Source organism: Nipponia nippon, unplaced genomic scaffold (genome assembly GCF_047370975.1).
Source record: "Nipponia nippon isolate SJK-2023a ecotype South Korea unplaced genomic scaffold, ASM4737097v1 scaffold_2, whole genome shotgun sequence".
Classification (NCBI taxonomy): Eukaryota; Metazoa; Chordata; class Aves; order Pelecaniformes; family Threskiornithidae; genus Nipponia; species Nipponia nippon.
This window is the reverse complement of record NW_028262336.1, coordinates 46,623,679-46,638,057: the sequence shown is the minus strand read 5'-3', so window position 1 is coordinate 46,638,057 and position 14,379 is coordinate 46,623,679. Positions and strand designations below refer to the sequence as shown.

The 14,379-nt window shown below is 38.1% G+C and overlaps 1 protein-coding gene across 3 annotated transcripts in view; it reads right to left on the bottom strand.

Annotated features, from left to right (window-relative positions):
* The window catches only part of MAP3K15 (mitogen-activated protein kinase kinase kinase 15), a 91,486-nt gene that overhangs the window by 64,099 nt on the left and 13,008 nt on the right, over positions 1 to 14,379 (bottom strand). Inside the window, exon 1 of one of the 3 annotated variants that reach the window (XM_087756669.1) lies at positions 3,032 to 3,165. The exons of the other annotated variants lie outside the window; for them this stretch is intronic. The gene's annotated coding sequence lies outside the window, so the exon portion shown is untranslated. Of the gene's footprint in view, positions 1 to 3,031; positions 3,166 to 14,379 lie in introns of those variants that run through there. 3 annotated transcript variants of the gene reach the window in all.

The following is a 14,379-nucleotide window of genomic DNA, read 5'->3' as shown; positions in this document are numbered from 1 at the left end:
CAGCAGCCAGTTTACTTGGGCTTCACCGAGGTCACACATCACAAGAATCAATACCCCACACTTAGTATGCAAGTTCTTGGAAAAGCTTGCAATGAATATACACTCCTGTACAAGTCCATCAGGCCATGCTAACACACCACACTGGGGTCAGCCAGTCCCTCTGGTTACTAACAGACTCCCTGTTAAAGCACAAGGAATGTGTTGAGTCCAAAGACAATGACCTGCCTTAAGACCAAAACATCACCATTCAAGAGCAAAAAAAACCCCAAACCCCAACAAAACAAACACACACACACACACACAAAAATCCAAACACACCCCTCTCCCCCCAAAAAACCCAAACCCCCAACACAAAATCATGGCAACATGAAAAAATCCCCTTATTCCTGCAGAACCTCAAATCCTGCACCGTCTACTGATGATTTTTCCAGTTCCTGTTCAGCCAGCTCTCTACAGCATGGACAAAATTCTTAGTATACTGCACACTGTAGGGTCACACAAACTGAGCAGGCTTTAAGCAGTAAACCCCAGCTCCATAAACACATCCAAATCTAGATTATCCCAATATTACAAAATCATTTTGGAAAACATAAATGATCTATAAAACAAAAGTTAAGACAAACTAACAAGCAGACCTAGAATCAAATACCATTGAGGAAAAAAAACCTAAGTCTAAGAGCTTGAACTGTTTTTAGAGCTTGTATAAACTGTTTTTGTGGAACCAGAGTGCTGTGAAATCAAAATCACCATTCTGGTAAGACAGTTTAGACAATGCGTTCATGTAGCACACAGATATTGCATTTTACAATACAATGTGAGCAACGATCCGTAACAGCGTTTATTGAAACAAGGCTATACACAGTTCACTGCCACATGTAGTAGTCTACAACTGAAATTTGTCTTTGATTGACTGCTGCTAGGTAACACTGTAAGCAGCATCAGGAACACATTAAATGGACATAAGAACAGAAGTAAGCATCTGCATTAAAACGGGTAATTATCCATCACTTAGATATTCCTTCACACTGATAAAAGATTTATGAGAATGAGTTTTTCTTGTTTATTCACACCTCATGAACACAGGTGTGAATAAAGTAAAATAAAATAAAAATGAAACAAATTGAAGACTAGCAGAGGAGATGAAGACGGTATCACAAAAATATGCATGCAAGTGAAAAAAAGCCCCAGGAAGATAATTGAATGGATCCAGTCTGATCATGGGAATCAAGGGATGACACAGAAGCAAATGACAGCAGACAGAAGCAGAGCATCAGAAGTGCTAGTGGCTGTGGACTAGAGTGGTGATGAGAGGCTGCGTTCCCAGGGAGCTCTTCAAGCCCCCCTCCAGCAGGAACAGCAGCAGGCTTGGAGCAGGGAGGAAAGAGATTTACTTACAAACCAGCTTTACTAATGTGCTAATGAAATGTAGCATGAGTCCAGCGGGCCCAGGAAATGAAATGCAAATTTGGGTGGAGAACAGATGATCAACAATAAATGCTCATTAATAAGCAGATCCCTAAGATGTATCCAGTGCACAGGGTGCTGAGAATACGGCGTTCAGTGTCACTGATCACTGACTCTAAGCACGCTCCCCAACACTACCGTTTTCAGGGTTACATCTCTCTTCTTGGTGTAGGCAGTTTTGTGAATCGCTCAGTGAACAATGCTAATATGTGACACCCCAAATATTTCTGTTTCAGTTGTCCCGTATTTTTCTTACGATTTATGCTAAAATCTTTCATCTACAGTTCTTTAAACACAGAGGTGGGGGCCTGTACTTCAACCACATATTTAGATAAGCTAATAAGAAAGAGATAGGAATTCCCTTAAACTTCCTGTGATACATAAAAAGAAATACTACAACACTAGTATCTGCTTTGCAAAGCTTGATTTATTAATAGAAACATAAGTCAATCACACTTCATCCTCAACTCCCATCCTCCCTATCAGGAGAGCCTATTCAGCCAAACATCCTTCTGGGCTTCCCCTTCCAAATTTAGGTTCAACCTCCCCCATTATAGACACGTGTGAAGCAAGAGCTAATGCCAACTTTGATCAAATCTTTTAATGAATGAGGGATTTTATGCAATAATGAAACATTTCACATAGGTCTAAAAGACCAGACATTCAAAAGAACATAACCAATAAAAATGTGTCCTTCCTCATTTCTTCTTAAGCATAAGAGATCTTTTCAACTCTTTTTGTTCTCTCATAGTTGCACATGAAACTATTTTCAGGATGAAGATAGTTCTTTTTTGTCACAAACCCAAAAACTGATCTCACTTAAGTTCGTTTGTCTAAGCTTTTGTCTCCATTGTAAAACAATTATGCTATGTGTATATTTTTAGTGCATTAAGGTAATTCATCAGTATTACTAGTACAATCTTGATTAGGTCTCTGCATTGTTGCAGCAGATGGCACATAAATAATTTCTTATACTACAGTTTACGTATTTTAATACTAGCCTGTCTTAAGAGACCAGACAGGGGAAGAGAAACAACTGAAATGAAGATTAGAGATCATTACTTGTGGTAAAACAGGAGACTACGAAACTAAGAAATAATTCAACAGGAAAAACATTATTACACAGGTTAAAACCAGGGGACTTATTTCTCTATCTGGAATGCACCTGAAGGCATCATATAATTTAATGATCTAAGCAAATCACAAGTCTTCATGTGGCTGTTGTATGATTTATGGCACTGCAAGCAACAACAAATGGAAAATTTTGGCACCTGGTTTTGGGATTTGTAAGTTAAAAGTAGTAAATGAGAAAATTAAGAAATAGCCTGAAATATGCTGAAAGTTAAATGGAATCTAGGAGGCCTAATGGAAGAAAAAAAGTCAGAAAAAGACTGTACTGCTTTTAACTTCTAATCTAAGTCTCGCCTCCATCCAGCCTTATCTGTGTCAAAAGCAAGAACCTTAGTCCATTATTATGGATTCATTATTTTTCAGCATGTGGAACCTATCTATACATAATAGATTAAAAACAAACAAACAAACAAACGCTTAACATGATAATAGAAACCTTATTGGAGGAAAATGCAGAACTCTGCTCCTTGTTATTCACTAGCATCCTGGTAAATTATGAACCTTCAGATTACTATTGCTTCAGATTACTGGCTATTTGCATCAGCATCCTTCATAGTTAGTAAATAAACAAATGTGTTATCCTTTAAATCCACTGCAGGAAACTGTCAAAGTTATTCTTCAGAACAACAACAATGCTCCTAAGAAAAAAAAAAAAAAAAATCACCATAACTATCTTCAAGAATCCATAACTTCAGCATGCACGTTCAATTTTTTTTCTGCATGACTGCATGGTTCTTTAAAGGAAAGAATACCAAAGTTTTTATAGGGAAACAATTATGGTAAAATTTGAAGTATATTTGAAGACTAGGAACCCTTTGCAGCTTTCACTTAAGCAAAAACAAAAGGCACAACACTTTCAACTTCAATATAGCCTATACTCCCAGAAACTGGGAGAGGGAATAGCTCAAGGCAATAAAGCCTAGTAGTAACTACCAACAGAACTGTTAAGGTAGTTTTTCAGCACAGTTTGTTATACCAGCAAACTGTGAGTGCCTTCCATTAGATACTAAACACAAGCGAATTTTAGTGTAAAGCCACTGTCAACATTCGTGATGCTATTACGGCTCTCACAATGTATCGAGTTTTATTAAAATCTCCCTTCTCTAAAATCATGCTACTCTGTAAGAATCTGCTTACTTTTCTTAAAAAAAAAAAAAAAAAAAAAAAAAAAGTTCCAATCACCTAGTAAATTACAAGAATATAACCAGAAGTTGCCTTAGAAGGGAAAAGTCTCATAAGGCAAACATGCAACTTTTTATCTAAATTTAGGAACTTCTGGTTGAAACCAAGAGTATTTCAATTCAACCTCTTCACGTTTCAAGTTTGCAATATTATAGCATGAACTTTGCTAACCTCACCGGTTTGCTATAGGGCCAGAATGGGTCACAAAAATAAAAACCAACTAGGCAGTAACGATTTATCCTGCAATATAGACTTGTATATATTATAATCACATTAAATAGCATTTTAAAAACCATTTCATGTATTTCAGACTAAGCTTAACTTCTTGTAGATTAAAACCAAGTGCTGCATTTTTGTATATATACTAAAATTAGCTGTAACAGTTTAGAAATTGCTTACAAAGCACCTTTAAGAAGGAAGGTTGTTCTTATAAGCTGCAACCAACTTTTGCACAAGAATTCAGTTGTGGCTGGAGTCTGACTACAAGTTTCAGCCTACTTCCCACTTCAGAAAAGGAAAGACAAGCATGCACACTGGAGGGCCGAAACTTTTTGATACAGTGAGGGCACTTCCTTTGGAAAGAGCGTTTAGTTCACAGGCCAAAGGAACTGAGAACTCAAAGGACAGGAAATTTAAGAATTAAATTAGGTATGAATCCTCATATTAATTAGGGAAAAAAGAAGATTTTTTTTTCTGTTCACATATAGAAAGCATTGAAGAAAAAACAGTGAGATTTTGGGGTTTTATTAATGACACGAATCACAAATTGGAGAAAGAAAACAACTTTAATATTGGCCAAATAATTTTTAATTCACTATTTTTAAAGGATGATTATCTTGGAAAGACAACAGAGAAAATTAGATCCCGATTCTGGTGTATTATTCATCCACACCCACCCCGATTATAAAGTGAAGCAAAATCTAAACTTAGATATATCTCACTTTTGACAGCTCTAATGGATTTGTTAAGTGCTTTAGGAATTCTGAAAACTTGGGCATCAAATGGCAAAAATTCTGAAACGTGCTCATCCATCGTTTGTCTGTTTGCTCAGGAGAACAGAACTGTTTTAAAGTGGCAATTTCAAGCACATGTTGTTTATCAAAAACAGGGCAACACTTCTAATTTGTGTTCTCTGACTAAGCTTGTCATTTGTCTTTTACTCAGTTGTGGCTTTAATCTTACCTTCATCTGCCACAGGGTTTACGTTACAAAATCATCTATTGGTGAGAAAGGCGCACCACACACCAAAATGTATCAGGTCTGCTCCTCTCTCCTAGCAAAATGGAAGGGAAGGAAAAAAAGCCTAGCAATTGAGGCCCTTATAAAAGCCAACATTATCAGAACCACAAACACAAGGGGGAAAGTCAGACCTTTCTTTTGCATTTCTTCCTTCCCGTGTGTCAAATCTTGCTCTGGAAAGCAGTTTCACATCCTTCCCCATGAAGTCATTCTGCTCTGTGAATGTGAATACTTTGATTGCTGAAGAAGTAATTTTAACTATGTATTAGCTGAGCAGAAGAAGCATTCTTGGCTAAGGAAAGTCAGCTGTTAAATAACTTTCCTGAAAGGACCAGGCAAATCCAGAGCCCTGCTGTTGCTAGGAAACCGAAAAACTTTAATTTTCAGATGAGCCTTTCCACTATATGGCAACATTACTAACTGCAACAATTAGGACGATTGCTGTGCTCCACTTACACACAAACACATTAAAACTGGCAGTGTCCCACCTCCAGAGACAAAGCTGGGAACAGCTGTGTTAAGCGAAGTGGTCCAACTGGCACTTCACAGGCCGGATCCAGGTGACCCACTGCCTGTGTTTGGAAAGCGGGCACATCCACATAGAGGAGGAGGAGGACTACGAGTTGACTTCCAAGTCTCTTTCTAACCACAGTATTTGGGTGCATGCTAGAGAGTCCTTTCATGTGGCCCAGCAAGGCATCTCCTCTTTCCTACGCATCTAAAAAGTTTGGAGCGCTCAAACTGGAAGCTCTCAGCTCCCAAGGCAAAAAGCTGAAATACAGCAATTTTTAACTACCAGAATGGTTAGAACTTACCAAGCAAAGCCGTAGCCTGGATTGCACTCTGAAAGCGGAGATAAGGAAGCTGGTACACTTGTTTTTCATGTATAGATCACAGAAGTGCCTCATATGGCTTCCATTCAAACCATTGAGAGAACCCCCAACAGCCTGAAACAGCGGAAGTACGAGCACTTTTTGGATAGCCATCCTGCACGTGGTGAAACGTGAAGTCCAAACAAGAAGCCAGCAGAATAACCCGGTGTGGAAGAAACAAAGGCACAGGTAGCTGGAGTGAAACCAGTAATGAATGCAACCAGTACAGCAACACGTACACAGAGCCTGAAAGCATTTTAATGTAGGTAAGGAATACAAAAACCATATTTATTTTAAATATTTACTTTAGCCATAACCAAAAAGAAACTTCTTGTTCATGAGATCTGTTCTCACCTGTAACCTTTTGTCCTTTCAATTTCAAATACCAGCCTTCGGCAATTATGTGTGAAAATTTTAGTCTTAGGCTATCTTAGTAACATAGTAACACTGGCTGTTCCCGTCCAGCAAAACTGACCCTCAGGATACAGTGCAAATCAGATAACCATCCAAAACAACAGCATGGACAAGACTGAGGGGCCAATGCTCATCTCTGGCTTTCATAATTCTGTACTAGTACCCATTTCATACAACGAACTCCACAACAGGGTTACGTTCAGGCCCAAACATTACAGCCACTAATCATGTTGGCACTGTGGTGTTACTTTACAGTTGCACTCAGATACCACATCTTTCATCTGTCCTCTGGTACACGGAACACATATTAAAAATAGAACTAGAACATATTTTTCATGCTCCAGTGGCATTTATTGTAACTCAGAAGAAACAAGTACCTAAAACTATTCATTTTTCTAAACTATGACAAAGTATTTGTGCCATATTTATAATTGATACATATTCCTTAATATCAAAATAACCATCTGTTCCAAAAATTAAATCACCCAAGAAACTGCACTTTAGTTAAAAGGAATAGAACAAATTACAGCAGATGAGCAACACTTCCAGTTCCAGGGGTTGATCTGTAACCTGAGTTCTCATTTATTTTTATGTTTTGAGGTTTCCTTATTCATTAGATACATCACTTGAAGCTTTCAATTCTTTCCCCTGCAATTTCATATTAGGAACTTTTTTGTTAAATGGAAGCAAGGATTCTTCCAAAAACCTTGGATATCAAAAGCAAAAGCTTTAAGAAACATTTTATATGTTTCTTAAATATAATTAAATTCACAGTAAAACTAAGTTCCGAACAAGGCAAGGCACTGCATTAAAATAAGAATGCAGTTCTACTGATCCAGAAAAGCAAAAATTGTGTCAAGAGCATGCCTGTGCTTATTATTTCCTTAACTGATCTTTAAAGAGAGTCTCTCAGACTCTGCCAAAACTGAATACAACCAGCACCCACAAGAACTGCTGTGGGAAGAAAAGTAATGCAGTTAACGTCATACATAGGGCATCCAAACTTCGAATACATTTTTAGTACTTTTGCACAAGTATGAAGGAGAAAAATATTGCATGATTGGGATAGTGAAACACCTGAAAATAATCTGTCATTCAGAAGAGAGCAGAAAACTTTATTATTTTTTGTACAGTTGGCAGTTTAGGGAAAGAAGGAAACAAAGAACTAATCCTCAAAGAACTTATCTTGCAATACTGAATTGCAGAAGTGAGGAAATATATAATTCACTGTAAAGAGTGTATGCCTAAGCTTAGCAGTCGCTTAATATTTTCCATGACAAAGCTTTGCTTTCAGTCCTTTTTAACATTGCCAGTCTTTGCCTCAGGTTGTATTTTTTTCTTTATAAAAGATTTAATTAAAAACAACCCAATCATTTCGGAGACTGTGTTGGAGAACTTATTTTTCTGGCCAATGTTAAACATCCTTTCATGCCAAATTAAGAAGCCTTAGTGCTTCCAAGCACCAAAATAGAAATTTGTCAGACAAGTCAGGCTGTCTGGAAGTACTCATTAGCCTCATGAAATGCTGCTCGTTCCAAAGCTAAGACTTCAGCAGTGAGTTGGTCAGTCACAAGGGAGATGTTTGGTCTCAGATGAGCCAGTCCTCACTCCTTTCATTGTCAACGCAGGGAGAGGAAAAGCACTTTTAGAGCACCATCCACCTCATCTGTCAGAAGTCTACTTTAGGATGAGATGAACTGCAGCCCAGAAGTGCCTGTTTCTCTCCACTATGATAGGAGTCAAAGCCAACTGCAGACACCCACACTGAAGGGGTTCAGCGCTATGAACCCCCTCCATAGAGCCTTGCAACTCTGCTTTGAAGAATTTCATTAACCATTAAGGCATTTCAGTCAAGAACGATATCATCTCAGCAGATATTTTCCTGCAGATGTTCCCACCAGCTGACTGACGAAATGGTGGCCAATGCAGGACTACAGCTCTTTCTCATCAGTACTATACCCAGAGTCTCTCTGCCTGTGAGAAAGAAAAGGAAGGATTGTCACAATTCAAACCCTCAGCTAAGATTTCCAAAGGAGTCTCTGAAACACTTAACTCCTGCTGGAGTTTTCCATAAATTGGGAGCTCATTTGTGAATCCCAGCTTATGATGTTGTTTGTTTTGGCACTCAGTAAATATGATTATACAACTGTGTGGATGACTGTTCTTTAAGAATTGTTTTTGCATGCACTATCTCAGCCCAGAGTCTTTTCTGCAACTCATATAATCTGATTGTTTAGTTACATTGAAGCATTGACTATAACCTCCTGGCCTATGGATGAAGTTTATACTCAAGTTAAATTCTCAGTAAAATTACCTTCAAGCCAAATACAAGCATTACATTTCCCTGTAAGGCAATGACATTCATACTAAAGCTAGTAACAGACTTTACCTTTTTGGGTTTTTTTCCTTTCATACCACACCTTGTGAGGTCCTGGAAACAACACAGGCTTCAAGTCTGAGGGAGCTAACTCACACTGGTGTGAGAGATCACAGTAAACAAAAGAACGTCCGCACACACTGTCACTGGAAGCTCACCCAGTACACACCCCTTTGCACAGTCACCCTTCCTTGAGGAAGAACGTAAAAATTTATCCACTCTGGGACCACAATCGAAGTCACAGATCTTTAGTTACCAACCACAGTCATATCAGATGGGTCCGGCCAAGGTCCGCATGCTGCTAATAAATGAATTCTGAAAGTTGTGACATAGATGAGAGATCAATATTTATATAATTTCTTTTTTAAAATTACAGTCTTCAAGCTCCTGGGTTAGAAACTGAGACAGAGATCTCATCACTTGGATCTTAGCCATTTGAACAGTTTCATGGCTCAGGCAGATGAATGCGTATGTCTGCCTCCAACTCCTACCTCTTTCCCATGACCCATGGTCTCTGATTCTCTCTTCACATTCTATCCACCCCTTACTTATATTTAACTTGATAATTTCTGCCTACCTTAGTGCTAGCACAGTAGGAGATAGAAGCTCTATCACTGCAGCTAATCAGTCCTGTGAGTGGCATCAGCTACCAGCTTCCCGCTAGCCTCCTGGAAAAGTACTTTAAGAAACTGTTAGACTTTAAAACAATTGAAAGAAATAAAGGTTAAGAACTTAATTTAATGAAAACTCACTTTTTACATATCATATAATAAAACACACTTGCATCTGTAACTAAAAAAACCCAACTTTCTAAGTAGTAGAAAAGACTCTGGGCTGAGATAGTACACACACAAACACCTCTCAGATATGGTCATCCACACTGTTTTATAATCATATTTCTTGCGTGCCAAAACAAAGTACTTAAATTTACAGTGGCTGTTATTTAAGCCTTGTAAGCATGCACCCAACAGAAGTAAAAAGAAAAAAAGAAGCAAATTAAAGCAATTTGCTATTGCAGGTTGACATCCATCATTTGACCATGTATAATGTAAAAAGCAAAAACTATTAATCACTGCAAGTTTCAGGAAAAACAATCCTTCCTTTAAAAAGCAAGTTTATAGTGTGAAATACTCTATACTCACTATCTAACTACTGTTAAAATATGCTGAAGAATCTTAACATTCTAAGAAACTTTTTTGAAATACCACAGCTCATTACAGACAAGCGACTGTGGGGTATGTGGTGAACAAAGCAGTTCCCACCTGCCTCAGTGGCTGCAGGAGATGAGCAGTGACACCATGACAGAGGCTGACAAGGCCGCAGGAAGAGAAAGGGCAGTATCATGGCTAAGCAGCTGAATGCTTGCCTGCGAAACTGAATTCCATCCCTGCTTCTTTCTACCCCACAGCTGCTGTGTGATGCTAGCCTAGTCGCATAAACTGAGATTTCAGAGATGGACTTGGTGACCATACAGTTATTATGATTCTCGTTCTCAGGGTGGGAAAAAATAATCAAAATACCCCACCGGAACACAAAAAGTGGCTTTGAAAAACAGCCCTCATTTTAAAAGTAATTTGTAACAAACCCAATGCCTTTAGAGAGAAGAAAATTCCTAATATTTTACCTAAGTTATTCCCTTCTATCATCCATTTGTACCTCGGCATGAGTTACAACTCAAATAGTCTGTGATTTAGCATCTGTAGTATTCCATCTGCAAAATAGCTAAGCATCTACAGAGCAATCAATATGCCTGAATCCTGCCTCAAAAAAGACAGATACTTCCCATGTGCTCATTCAGTCTTTATACCCAAATGAATACTAACAAAGCAGCATTCAAAAATTCTCAAAGAGTAATTAAATAATCTACATTTGTTTCCTTTTCTGTTATTCACAGACATTAGGCAAATAAGATTCCAGAAGTCACTCACTTCTCACTTTTTCCCAAATTCATTATCACTGATTGAAAAAAGCTTCGAAATCTACATATCCAGGACACTACAAAAATAATTACCTATCACAGATGACCTGAGAAAGATACCTGTTCAATAATTTTCCCTGTTTATATACTCTTAGTATATGAAAAATTTTGACATAGATGCTAGACGGCCATAATGAGATGTCTCACATCATGCCTGCTTTTCACTATGCCAGGTCATTAAGGATAACATTATTTCCTACAATTTCTCTGCAAGCCAAAGAGCCTACTAATTCTACAGAATCTGTCATTTCTCTGCCCTATTTAACAGCAGAGAAGAAAAGAAACAGCGCAGTAAATTAAAAACAGGTGCTTCACACTTGCCCGCCGCACTAGCAGCGTGCCAAGCGTCACATGAGACTATTTCCACTGCAATGTTTACTAGAGCTGAGCTAGCCAGTTGAGAGAGCACACAGAAAAAACACCCCAACCCTGAACCTAATTTGAACCTTGCCTGTAGTTTGGGGGGAAAAATGAGAAAGGTGAACTTTATTTAACTTTTCCTACACCGCTGCACTTCCTACACTGGGTAATAAAAGGCAATGAATGGGAATGAAGTATCAAAAAAAAGATCACTTACCGGATAATCTGGCCTAAGTGACATTAAGAAGAGTACAAAATTCAACAAGAAAGGCTGTCCCTTCCTCCCCAACTGCAGTCAAATCAATTTCTAGGCCAAGGAGGTTTAGATAAGCTCCAAACTTTTAGACATTTATCCAAACTAAACCACTTGAGAGTCACCCATCATTTAATGGTGAATACCTTGGCTGGGGAGCAGAAAAACACCTGCCAAATCTGCACATCTCCAACAGGTCACACACTGGCCAACAACATATATCAAAAACATTTGAAAAAATAAAATTATGCTGAGCTTTATCTTCTGCCCAAAGAAATGTAAGAGATAAGAAAAGTAATCAAAATAAAAAGCACTACAATGGAAAGAAAAAAGATTTCAGTACACTAAAGTTCATAAGTCTGGGTTAAGATAAGACCTTTGTTCTTTTAAGAATTAAAAATATACCATACAAAGACAAATGAGACTTTCCTACTCTGAATCTCTCATTTTCCCCCAAATATTTTTTTTAAAACCAAACTTCAAGAGACATCTCCATCACTAGCACCGGGAATTTGTACATACCAAACTGAGGTATCCCACCTCATAACTAGATTACAGATTTCCTCTTTACGTTGATAGACTCCCAGATTGTCATTTAGGACCCACATAAAAGCACAATAAATTATGCACAGAGAAAATGTGAACTGAGGAAAGGCAGTATTATTAAAGTGCAAATGAAAATGAAGTTTACATAAAGCTACAGCATCCTCTGTAAGCCAAGAGACTTGCACTCACATACAGACACAGAGTTCTTGATTTAATATTCTGGATGCTGGGCAGATGTGGATTCAACCTGCTATTTTTAACTTTACTGTAAACAGTACAAGCTTTATGTGCCAGCCTAAAAGACTGCATGTGCCACTGAAAAAAATTCTTATGTACCACTGAACACTGTAATTTCAAAAATGGGCAACGTTCATTAAAAAATGAGAAAAATCTATTTCAAGGCACTAAGTAGTGATGAATAAAATCTAGAATTTCAGTAGAAGCTGGCCTTTCCAAAGCAAGTCACAACCATTATCTACTTAATCTTTAACTATCCTATAAATACAGTACACATTATTACTTCCAGCATGTAGAAAGGGAATACTAAGCATGATCACAGCTTGTTTGTTATTCTAGATTTCTCTACATTAACTAAAATTATAACTAAGATACCCGAAGCTAATCATCATAGGATGTCTGAGGAATATTAACACCTCCAAATTGTGATTCATCAGACACAATGAATCACATGAAATCGTGATTTTACAACAAGCCTCTAAACATGGTCTCCAACATTTATTAAAGGTAGTGTAGGGTGGTTCACCTCAAAATATACATACACATAAAGTTGTCACAAGATGAATCCCAATGTCACAACATGTCAGCACAGACGCTGACAATATCTCAGTTTAAGTATTCAATGGTGTATTTTTTTCTCTTTTTAATAAATCCCAAGACAGATTAGCTTTTTCCTTGTAAATTTAACTCTACAAGTATTGTTCTGAGGCTCATTTCTTGCGACATTCTATTTATCACACAGCTGAATCCACAGCTGAAGTTTTTACACTGCTGTTCAAATCAGCAGCCTATGAGTACTTTCATTGTCCAAAGTCCGAAACAGACTTCATGAAATCTCTGGCACTTCTTGATGGAGCATCCTTTTCTTCTTATTTTGGGGAAAGACCATAGTCAGATTTGGGGATGATCAGCAAAGAAGAATAAACACAAACCAAAACAAAGGCTCGCAGAAGCAGTGAGCATCTTTATTAATATGCAAGTTTTTCTACTAAGCAAATTTTCCCTTTTGAAGATTTCTGAATTCTGTGTATTGCACCTTCTGTAGAGAGGATGGGTGCCAAGCCATAATACTAAGACAGACTGCTTTACCCCAGGTTCATGCATATTCATCCTAGGACCACTTCTCTGCATTGCCCCAGCGATCCAAGTGTAGTGTATTATAATTCACAGATCAGAATTCAGCAGTGAAAAAAACCCTAATGTTTGTTATATTAGTCACTCTGAAAATTAGTTTACAACTTTAAACTGGCAGAAGCCAAACACAAATGATAGGAAGAACTTACAGGCCTATGCCTTTAAGTAAGGCTTGAGCCATAGAGCAGGGAGAACACTGAATTTTATATCACTAGAGTCTGTGTACTGGTCTTACAAGCACAGTTTCAGATGCAATGAGGCAAAGAGAAATACATGAATTACTGCAGTGAAGTTTTCAGATGGCAAGCAGTTTCTAAGAAAATGTTTTGGAAATTTGTGTTATCAGGTCATCCAAACGCTGTACAGAGTCCTGAGGTGTTTTGATGCACATGGGCTGTTTACCTTCAGCATACATCAGCAGGATCTTCCCATCAGTTCTGATATTGCCTGATTTCACTTGACTAAACTAGCCTTCATTCCAAGACTAGGTTCTCATAATCACAGCAATGGTATTAACTGTGACAGACTGTATGTAAAAAATCAGCATCACTCGGGTGCTCTTTGGTAACTGAGTACATCTCACAATTATCTTATTACCAACCTCAAAGATATGAAAGAAGACAGAACAGAGTTCCCTGTGTTATGCTGCTTCCAAAGAAAGTATGTTACTCATCACATTCACCAAATTCTGCTGGAGAATACCCGGAGTCAGTGCTCTGACAGATTGTCATGTAGTTATGGACCGAGCCAGAAAACCAGGTCTGTGGTTTTACAGCACAGTTCTTATCTGCAGCCAGGCCAGCCGCAAGACTGCCTCTGCACTGTTAGAACCATCTTTTTTACTGTTGTCTGGACTGCAGTATGACTATGAGACACCCAGGCCATCAGATGATGTCAAATGCTGTTGAAAGTGGGTATTTACTGCTTTTTCCTTTGGAATTAGGGTTTGGCTGCTGTTCGCTAGCTGAAATTAAGTATTAGGCTTGCAAGACAAGACTAAATCGGCCTATTTTTCAAAGGATTTGTTAAAAGCGTTCAGGTTGTATTTTCATGAAGAGCAGCATATGCTCCAAAATCAGGAAAGGATCTATTCGACACATTGCAGCATTCATTTTTCATGAATCCTTAAAGCTTTATCAACTTTGATGAAACATAAGTCAAAGGTAGGGTTGAACAACTACCATAGTCGGAT